This window comes from Eutrigla gurnardus, assembly GCF_963514095.1.
Source record: "Eutrigla gurnardus genome assembly, chromosome: 21".
NCBI classification, from domain to species: Eukaryota; Metazoa; Chordata; class Actinopteri; order Perciformes; family Triglidae; genus Eutrigla; species Eutrigla gurnardus.
Genome location: NC_139932.1, coordinates 16,717,696 through 16,728,353, shown reverse-complemented (window position 1 = coordinate 16,728,353; position 10,658 = coordinate 16,717,696). Strand labels below are relative to the sequence as shown.

The 10,658-nt window shown below is 34.5% G+C and overlaps 1 protein-coding gene across 1 annotated transcript in view; it reads right to left on the bottom strand.

Annotated features, from left to right (window-relative positions):
* Positions 1–917: 917 nt before the first annotated feature.
* ptpro (protein tyrosine phosphatase receptor type O) overlaps positions 918–10,658 on the bottom strand; it is a 34,594-nt gene continuing 24,853 nt past the window's right edge. Inside the window, 1 exon segment of the mRNA XM_084038299.1 lies at positions 918–2,996. The gene's annotated coding sequence lies outside the window, so the exon portion shown is untranslated.

Sequence of the window (10,658 nt, the reverse complement as noted above, 5' to 3'; positions counted from 1 at the left end):
CATTCAAATCGTTTCCTGTCTTCGAGTGTTTTTTAACGTGAAGACCATTACTTCTTTATTATTAATTATTACAGAACATTATGGAGGCAAGAGCTTAAACTTCGTCCGAGATTAAAGTCCTACATTAACATAAATCATTAATGTTGAATGGTGTCGGTGTTGAAGCGATTTTAAAAATGTGAAACGAGTTTTCTCATTAACGTACCTCTTTAGAGAATATATTTTTCTCAGAATGTCACTTCACTCCTCCGGCTCCGTACATTAATTTATTTAAGCTAAAGTTTTGAGTTATTGATGCTTTGACTTGTTTGTCTGCTTGTGTTTAGATTCTTTTGTTCAACCGACGAACGCAAAGTTCGATGTAAATCACAAAGCTGGTGAGTTTTAATAACTGTTTATTTGTGGAGCTAAATAACCGGCTAGTGAGGTCAACAGAGCCGTCGGGAATCTGTACATCAACATTTTTGGTTCTATGCCATAATCATTTTAAGATAACGGTCATAACCATTTTTACCTCCAGGATTTAGGGCTGTGACGTTCATGTAAGGTTAGCTTCAGCAGCTAAAGTTACGTTACCTTCAGCAGCTAACCTTATGTTGGCTAAAACGGTTACAGTTACGCTTAAACAGCTGAAGTGCAGAACTGTGTCATCTGGGTTCTGATGTGGTTTTTCAGGAGTTTGTCGGCAGCTAAGTTAAAAACGTTAAAAACTTAAAAAAGTATATAAAGACGTGGGTTAATGTAGAAGTTTACGTAATTTAAAATAATTGTAAAATCTAAATTCTGCTTGTTCATGTAAAATAAGACGAGGTTGGGTTCTTAATAGTAGAAGTTTAATTTTCGGAAACTAACCATTAATAATCTATATTCTCCTCGTTAGAATAAAAAGGTGATAAAAAGTTGACCAGGACAAAAAGCAACGGCAACATTTTATTTTTTTCCAACACAAACACTTAAAACTCTGTGACGACAATCCGAGTTCCAAAACGAGCCTCAAATTTAAAATGACACGACGCACAAGAACGGCACCAACGACTACGAGTTCCACTCGGACCCTCCGAGCAGACGAGTCCTCAGACGAGTCCTCCTAGTCCACGACGTGACGAGTCCTCCGAGTCGGCAACCCGTCGTCATGACGACGAGGACTTCTGGCTCAGGTAACAATGATTCACATACACAACAACTTTTAGAAAAAACCAACCTCTAAAGCAACTTTTCCACGAGAAAGACTCAGGCACAGACGAGCAGGGCCGAGTCGTCGGCAGAAGTAAGTATGTACAGTACATCGGATATCAACAGTGACACCAAACCCTCCAACGTTCTTTCATCACTTCCTGTTTGTTGTGGTCAAAGTAACAGAAACGGCAGTCGGAGTTCGTATGTACGTGTTGATGAGTCAACTTTCATATTATATCTATTTTTTTGACGTTTGTTTCAGTTTGTGGGTAAAATAACACGTCATACTTTAGTAAGTTACTCATTTTGAATCTGTGTCTACATTGCTAGCCAACGTTTCAACGTGTTTAAACATCCCGTTGACTGTAAACTATGCCTGACTTTGATTGGAAGAAAATTGTTGCCAGTTAAAAGTTTAATAATCCTGACGTTTCATTGGACCACACAAAAGGAACAACTCTCTGCCCTTATTTTGGCGACCTCCCTCTACTTCCTGTACGGAGTGTGAAACATAACATAAAGGAAAGTGAGACGTTCAAGGACTAGAACGTCTGTTAATCCAACAACTAACTAAAACTAAACTGTGTTTGTGTTTGTGATTTAATGTGAAAACGGATTCATGACAGAATATTTATTTTGAGCTTAACAAAATTTAAAAAACGTGACTCGCAACTTTTTTGGAGACGAATTTGGGGGCGATTTTAACCAAAGAACCGTCATTTATCAAATTTTGTTTTCTGATCACTACAATGAATCTGTAGTTTATAATATTTTTAATGTTTTTCTAGCTGATGTCATGAGTCCGACTTCACGGTATCTGTCTTTGATAGAAGAAGATTCTCAAACCGCCTGCAGGGGAGAAACGTGGTTCAGGTTCCTGGTGGTTTTCACGGTCGGCGTCCGACTGTTGTCAGAAACCATCAAACAGGTCGGCGGCTCCACTGATCCGGGTCTCGGGGTCGGCCGTTTCCTTCCCTTTGTGACCCGGCAAACATTCAGACGTTCAACGGTCAATTCGACGGACGGAATAAAAAGTTCGAACACAGTCGAGCAGCATTTCAAGAAATCGGTACCAAAATACTTTATACGATAAAACACCTTCTGAAGTCTCAAATCTAGAAATTGAATGTTTCAATCAGATGACCAAGATATGTGTGTTTATACCAAAGAGTGACGACGACGGCAGTGGGACGGATATATCGCATTTATTGAAGCGCAATGATGTAACGTTTTTAGCTAGCTAATCGGTGAAGCAGGTTTTGTGCTGTTTGTCCGGGCAGATGCTCGCTCGGTTCCGAGGTGAACTTCGTCCGTGCAGCTTTCCTGGCGTTTCGGCCCGCCTGGCTGCGAGTAGCGTCTAAATGTACGTCCAGGAATGCTGCACGACGCGAGGAGAGGACGCAATCAACAAAGCACGGATCTAAGCTACGATGCGGACTAAAAATGCATTGCGTGGAGGCCGGTGTGCTCGCTGGGTTTCAGCTTCTCCTGAGATTAAAAAAAAGAATGGGGGGAAAAACTGCTGACTCGTCGCCTCGAGTCGTCTCAGCGATGACGGACTCCGCATGGACGTCCAATCACAGGACAGAGCTCTTTAACCTCCGACTCCTCCCAGCCGCGTTGACGTGAGTCAGTCCGGTTCAGGTTCAGGTTGTGGTTGGACAGTCAGTGAACGCTCCTCAAGGCAAATCTCATCCTCCAACACCAAACAAAGATGGGTTCTCTTCTGTCCTCAATGTTTTTTGATGCTGATGATGAAGCGGATCTTCGTCTGCAGAGGATGGAGGCCTGAAGACCAGGAGGAGGGGCTTAATCGCAGCCTGCAAGACGAGGTGAAGGGACTGTTAATCACACAAGCTCAAAGCAAAGTTGTTTTGTTTAAAACAGCTTTGAAAACGTGTTTATTTAAATAACTGTGTTGATTTGTTGCTTTGCAGGTTTGTCACCATCCTTTCAGCCAATCAAAACCAAGGAGGTTTCCTGTAATGATGCAGGTTTTAATTGATCTATTATTAAAATTTTAACCTGCACTAATATGCCATTTTATGACTTTTTTTCTTTACTTTGACATACTATAGTGTGACTTTATTTTTTTCATCATCATTTCTTTTTCTGACTATTTTGGACTCACTACACTATTTTGACTGACTTTTTCATAAATTTTCGACATGCTAAAGTATGACTTTTTTTCCCGAAATTTTTTTGGATCCCTACACTCAGAAATTGATTGACACACATTATACAAGCATATGTTATGACTTTTAAATCATTTTTACAACATTCTATGAATTTTGTCGATTTTTCACTTTTTTTTCGACATGCTATAGTATGACTTTTTTCCCCCCCTGGAAAATGTGACCATGGCTTTTTACGCTTATTTTAGATCCCTACACTCAAAAATTGATTGACACGTGATATACAAGCATATGTTATGACTTTTAAATCATTTTTACAACATTCTATGAATTTTGTCGATTTTACACTTTTGTTTCGACATGCTATATATGACTTTTTTTCCCCCCTGGAAAATGTGACCATGGCTTTTTATGCTTATTTTAGATCCCTACACTCAGAAATGGATTGACACACATTATACAAGCATATGTTATGACTTTTAAATCATTTTTACAACATTCTATGAATTTTGTCGATTTTTCACTTTTTTTTCGACATGCTATATATGACTTTTTTTCCCCCCTGGAAAATGTGACCATGGCTTTTTATGCTTATTTTAGATCCCTACACTCAGAAATGGATTGACACACATTATACAAGCATATGTTATGACTTTTAAATCATTTTAACAACATTCTATGAATTTTGTTGATTTTACACTTTTGTTTCGACATGCTATATATGACTTTTTTTCCCCCCTGGAAAATGTGGCCATGGCTTTTTATGCTTATTTTAGATCCCTACACTCAAAAATTGATTGACACGTGATATACAAGCATATGTTATGACTTTTAAATCATTTTTACAACATTCTATGAATTTGGTCGATTTTTCACTTTTTTTTCGACATGCTATAGTATGACTTTTTTTCCCCCCCTGGAAAATGTGACCATGGCTTTTAATGCTTATTTTAGATCCCTACATTCAGAAATGGATTGACACACATTATACAAGCATATGTTATGACTTTTAAATCATTTTTACAACATTCTATGAATTTTATCGATTTTTCACTTTTTTTCCCCCCTGGAAAATGTGACCATGGCTTTCTATGCTTATTTTAGATCCCTACACTCAAAAATTGCTTGACACGTGATATACAAGCATATGTTATGACTTTTAAATCATTTTTACAACATTCTATGAATTTTGTCGATTTTACACTTTTGTTTCGACATGCTATATATGACTTTTTTTCCCCCCTGGAAAATGTGACCATGGCTTTTTATGCTTATTTTAGATCCCTACACTCAGAAATGGATTGACACACATTATACAAGCATATGTTATGAGTTTTAAATCATTTTTACAACATTCTGTGAATTGTCGATTTTTCACTTTTTTTTCGACATGCTATAGTATGACTTTTTTTCCCCCCTGGAAAATGTGACCATGGCTTTTTATGCTTATTTTAGATCCCTACACTCAGAAATGGATTGACACACATTATACAAGCATATGTTATGACTTTTAAATCATTTTAACAACATTCTATGAATTTTGTTGATTTTACACTTTTGTTTCGACATGCTATATATGACTTTTTTTCCCCCCTGGAAAATGTGGCCATGGCTTTTTATGCTTATTTTAGATCCCTACACTCAAAAATTGATTGACACGTGATATACAAGCATATGTTATGACTTTTAAATCATTTTTACAACATTCTATGAATTTTGTCGATTTTTCACTTTTTTTCCCCCCTGGAAAATGTGACCATGGCTTTCTATGCATATTTTAGATCCCTACACTCAAAAATTGATTGACACGTGATATACAAGCATATGTTATGACTTTTAAATCATTTTTACAACATTCTATGAATTTTGTCGATTTTTCACTTTTTTTTCGACATGCTATAGTATGACTTTTTTTCCCCCCTGGAAAATGTGACCATGGCATTTTATGCTTATTTTAGATCCCTACACTCAGAAATGGATTGACACACATTATACAAGCATATGTTATGACTTTTAAATCATTTTAACAACATTCTATGAATTTTGTCGATTTTACACTTTTGTTTCGACATGCTATATATGACTTTTTTTCCCCCCTGGAAAATGTGGCCATGGCTTTTTATGCTTATTTTAGATCCCTACACTCAAAAATTGATTGACACGTGATATACAAGCATATGTTATGACTTTTAAATCATTTTTACAACATTCTATGAATTTTGTCGATTTTTCACTTTTTTTTCGACATGCTATAGTATGACTTTTTTTCCCCCCTGGAAAATGTGACCATGGCTTTTAATGCTTATTTTAGATCCCTACATTCAGAAATGGATTGACACACATTATACAAGCATATGTTATGACTTTTAAATCATTTTTACAACATTCTATGAATTTTGTCGATTTTTCACTTTTTTTCCCCCCTGGAAAATGTGGCCATGGCTTTTTATGCTTATTTTAGATCCCTACACTCAGAAATGGATTGACACACATTATACAAGCATATGTTATGACTTTTAAATCATTTTTACAACATTCTATGAATTTTGTCGATTTTACACTTTTGTTTCGACATGCTATATATGACTTTTTTTCCCCCCTGGAAAATGTGACCATGGCTTTTTATGCTTATTTTAGATCCCTACACTCAGAAATGGATTGACACACATTATACAAGCATATGTTATGACTTTTAAATCATTTTAACAACATTCTATGAATTTTGTCGATTTTACACTTTTGTTTCGACATGCTATATATGACTTTTTTTCCCCCCTGGAAAATGTGGCCATGGCTTTTTATGCTTATTTTAGATCCCTACACTCAAAAATTGATTGACTCACATTATACAAAAATATGTTATGACTTTTAAATCATTTTTACAACATTCTATGAATTTTGTCGATTTTTCACTTTTTTTCCCCCCTGGAAAATGTGACCATGGCTTTCTATGCATATTTTAGATCCCTACATTCAAAAATTGATTGACACGTGATATACAAGCATATGTTATGACTTTTAAATCATTTTTACAACATTCTATGAATTTTGTCGATTTTACACTTTTGTTTCGACATGCTATATATGACTTTTTTTCCCCCCTGGAAAATGTGACCATGGCTTTTTATGCTTATTTTAGATCCCTACACTCAGAAATGGATTGACACACATTATACAAGCATATGTTATGACTTTTAAATCATTTTAACAACATTCTATGAATTTTGTCGATTTTACACTTTTGTTTCGACATGCTATATATGACTTTTTTTCCCCCCTGGAAAATGTGGCCATGGCTTTTTATGCTTATTTTAGATCCCTACACTCAAAAATTGATTGACTCACATTATACAAAAATATGTTATGACTTTTAAATCATTTTTACAACATTCTATGAATTTTGTCGATTTTTCACTTTTTTTCCCCCCTGGAAAATGTGACCATGGCTTTCTATGCATATTTTAGATCCCTACATTCAAAAATTGATTGACACGTGATATACAAGCATATGTTATGACTTTTAAATCATTTTTACAACATTCTATGAATTTTGTCGATTTTACACTTTTGTTTCGACATGCTATATATGACTTTTTTTTCCCCCTGGAAAATGTGACCATGGCTTTTTATGCTTATTTTAGATCCCTACACTCAAAAATTGATTGACACGTGATATACAAGCATATGTTATGACTTTTAAATCATTTTAACAACATTCTATGAATTTTGTCGATTTTACACTTTTGTTTCGACATGCTATATATGACTTTTTTTCCCCCCTGGAAAATGTGGCCATGGCTTTTTATGCTTATTTTAGATCCCTACACTCAGAAATGGATTGACACACATTATACAAGCATATGTTATGACTTTTAAATCATTTTTACAACATTCTATGAATTTTGTCGATTTTACACTTTTGTTTCGACATGCTATATATGACTTTTTTTCCCCCCTGGAAAATGTGACCATGGCTTTCTATGCATATTTTAGATCCCTACACTCAAAAATTGATTGACACGTGATATACAAGCATATGTTATGACTTTTAAATCATTTTTACAACATTCTATGAATTTTGTCGATTTTACACTTTTGTTTCGACATGCTATATATGACTTTTTTTCCCCCCTGGAAAATGTGACCATGGCTTTTTATGCTTATTTTAGATCCCTACACTCAGAAATGGATTGACACACATTATACAAGCATATGTTATGACTTTTAAATCATTTTAACAACATTCTATGAATTTTGTCGATTTTACACTTTTGTTTCGACATGCTATATATTACTTTTTTTCCCCCCTGGAAAATGTGGCCATGGCTTTTTATGCTTATTTTAGATCCCTACACTCAAAAATTGATTGACACACATTATACAAGCATATGTTATGACTTTTAAATCATTTTTACAACATTCTATGAATTTTGTCGATTTTTCACTTTTTTTCCCCCCTGGAAAATGTGACCATGGCTTTCTATGCATATTTTAGATCCCTACACTCAAAAATTGATTGGCACGTGATAAACAAGCATATGTTATGACTTTTAAATCATTTTTACAACATTCTATGAATTTTGTCGATTTTACACTTTTGTTTCGACATGCTATAGTATGACTTTTTTTCCCCCCTGGAAAATGTGACCATGGCTTTTTATGCTTATTTTAGATCCCTACACTCAGAAATGGATTGACACACATTATACAAGCATATGTTATGACTTTTAAATCATTTTAACAACATTCTATGAATTTTGTCGATTTTACACTTTTGTTTCGACATGCTATATATGACTTTTTTTCCCCCCTGGAAAATGTGGCCATGGCTTTTTATGCTTATTTTAGATCCCTACACTCAGAAATGGATTGACACACATTATACAAGCATATGTTATGACTTTTAAATCATTTTTACAACATTCTATGAATTTTGTCGATTTTACACTTTTGTTTCGACATGCTATATATGACTTTTTTTCCCCCCTGGAAAATGTGACCATGGCTTTTTATGCTTATTTTAGATCCCTACACTCACAAATTGATTGGCACGTGATAAACAAGCATATGTTATGACTTTTAAATCATTTTTACAACATTCTATGAATTTTGTCGATTTTACACTTTTGTTTCGACATGCTATAGTATGACTTTTTTTCCCCCCTGGAAAATGTGACCATGGCTTTTTATGCTTATTTTAGATCCCTACACTCAGAAATGGATTGACACACATTATACAAGCATATGTTATGACTTTTAAATCATTTTAACAACATTCTATGAATTTTGTCGATTTTACACTTTTGTTTCGACATGCTATATATGACTTTTTTTCCCCCCTGGAAAATGTGACCATGGCTTTTTATGCTTATTTTAGATCCCTACACTCAGAAATGGATTGACACACATTATACAAGCATATGTTATGACTTTTAAATAATTTTAACAACATTCTATGAATTTTGTCGATTTTACACTTTTGTTTCGACATGCTATATATTACTTTTTTTCCCCCCTCGAAAATGTGGCCATGGCTTTTTATGCTTATTTTAGATCCCTACACTCAAAAATTGATTGACACACATTATACAAGCATATGTTATGACTTTTAAATCATTTTTACAACATTCTATGAATTTTGTCGATTTTACACTTTTGTTTCGACATGCTATATATGACTTTTTTTCCCCCCTGGAAAATGTGGCCATGGCTTTTTATGCTTATTTTAGATCCCTACACTCAAAAATTGATTGACACGTGATATACAAGCATATGTTATGACTTTTAAATCATTTTAACAACATTCTATGAATTTTGTCGATTTTACACTTTTGTTTCGACATGCTATATATGACTTTTTTTCCCCCCTGGAAAATGTGGCCATGGCTTTTTATGCTTATTTTATATCCCTACACTCAGAAATGGATTGACACACATTATACAAGCATATGTTATGAGTTTTAAATCATTTTTACAACATTCTGTGAATTGTCGATTTTTCACTTTTTTTTCGACATGCTATAGTATGACTTTTTTTCCCCCCTGGAAAATGTGACCATGGCTTTTTATGCTTATTTTAGATCCCTACACTCAGAAATGGATTGACACACATTATACAAGTATATGTTATGAATTTTAAATCATTATTACAACATTCTATGAATTTTGTTGATTTTTCACTTTTTTTTCGACATGCTATATATAGTATGACTTTTTTTTCCCCCAAAAAAATTGACCATGAGTTTTTATGAATGTTTTAGACACACTACACTCAGACTTGGCGCGACAAGCGATACGACCGCTTTTTATGAGTTTTTAAGACTAATTTTGCAGGCGGAGGGCTTGTCGAGCCTTTCTTTACTTTAATAATAGCAAGGAAATTAGGGGAGATTAGGGGAGAGAGACAACATGCAGTAAATAGGTCCCAGGCTGGATTCGAACCCTCGAACCCTCGACCTCTGTGTCTAGAAGGTTAAGCCTCTGTACATCGGGCGGCTGCCCTAACCACTGCGCCACCAGCCATCCCTCACAGAGTTATTCTGACTGACTGATAATTAATTTCTTTTTTTCCCCGTGAAAAATGTGACCATGGCTTTTTATGCTTATTTTAGATCCCTACACTCAAAAATTGATTGACACACATTATACAAGCATATGTTATGACTTTTAAATCATTTTTACAACATTCTATGAATTTTGTCGATTTTTCACTTTTTTTCCCCCCTGGAAAATGTGACCATGGCTTTCTATGCATATTTTAGATCCCTACACTCAAAAATTGATTGACACGTGATATACAAGCATATGTTATGACTTTTAAATCATTTTTACAACATTCTATGAATTTTGTCGATTTTACACTTTTGTTTCGACATGCTATATATGACTTTTTTTCCCCCCTGGAAAATGTGACCATGGCTTTTTATGCTTATTTTAGATCCCTACACTCAGAAATGGATTGACACACATTATACAAGCATATGTTATGACTTTTAAATAATTTTAACAACATTCTATGAATTTTGTCGATTTTACACTTTTGTTTCGACATGCTATATATTACTTTTTTTCCCCCCTCGAAAATGTGGCCATGGCTTTTTATGCTTATTTTAGATCCCTACACTCAAAAATTGATTGACACACATTATACAAGCATAATTTATGACTTTTAAATCATTTTTACAACATTCTATGAATTTTGTCGATTTTTCACTTTTTTTCCCCCCTGGAAAATGTGACCATGGCTTTCTATGCATATTTTAGATCCCTACACTCAAAAATTGATTGGCACGTGATATACAAGCATATGTTATGACTTTTAAATCATTTTTACAACATTCTATGAAT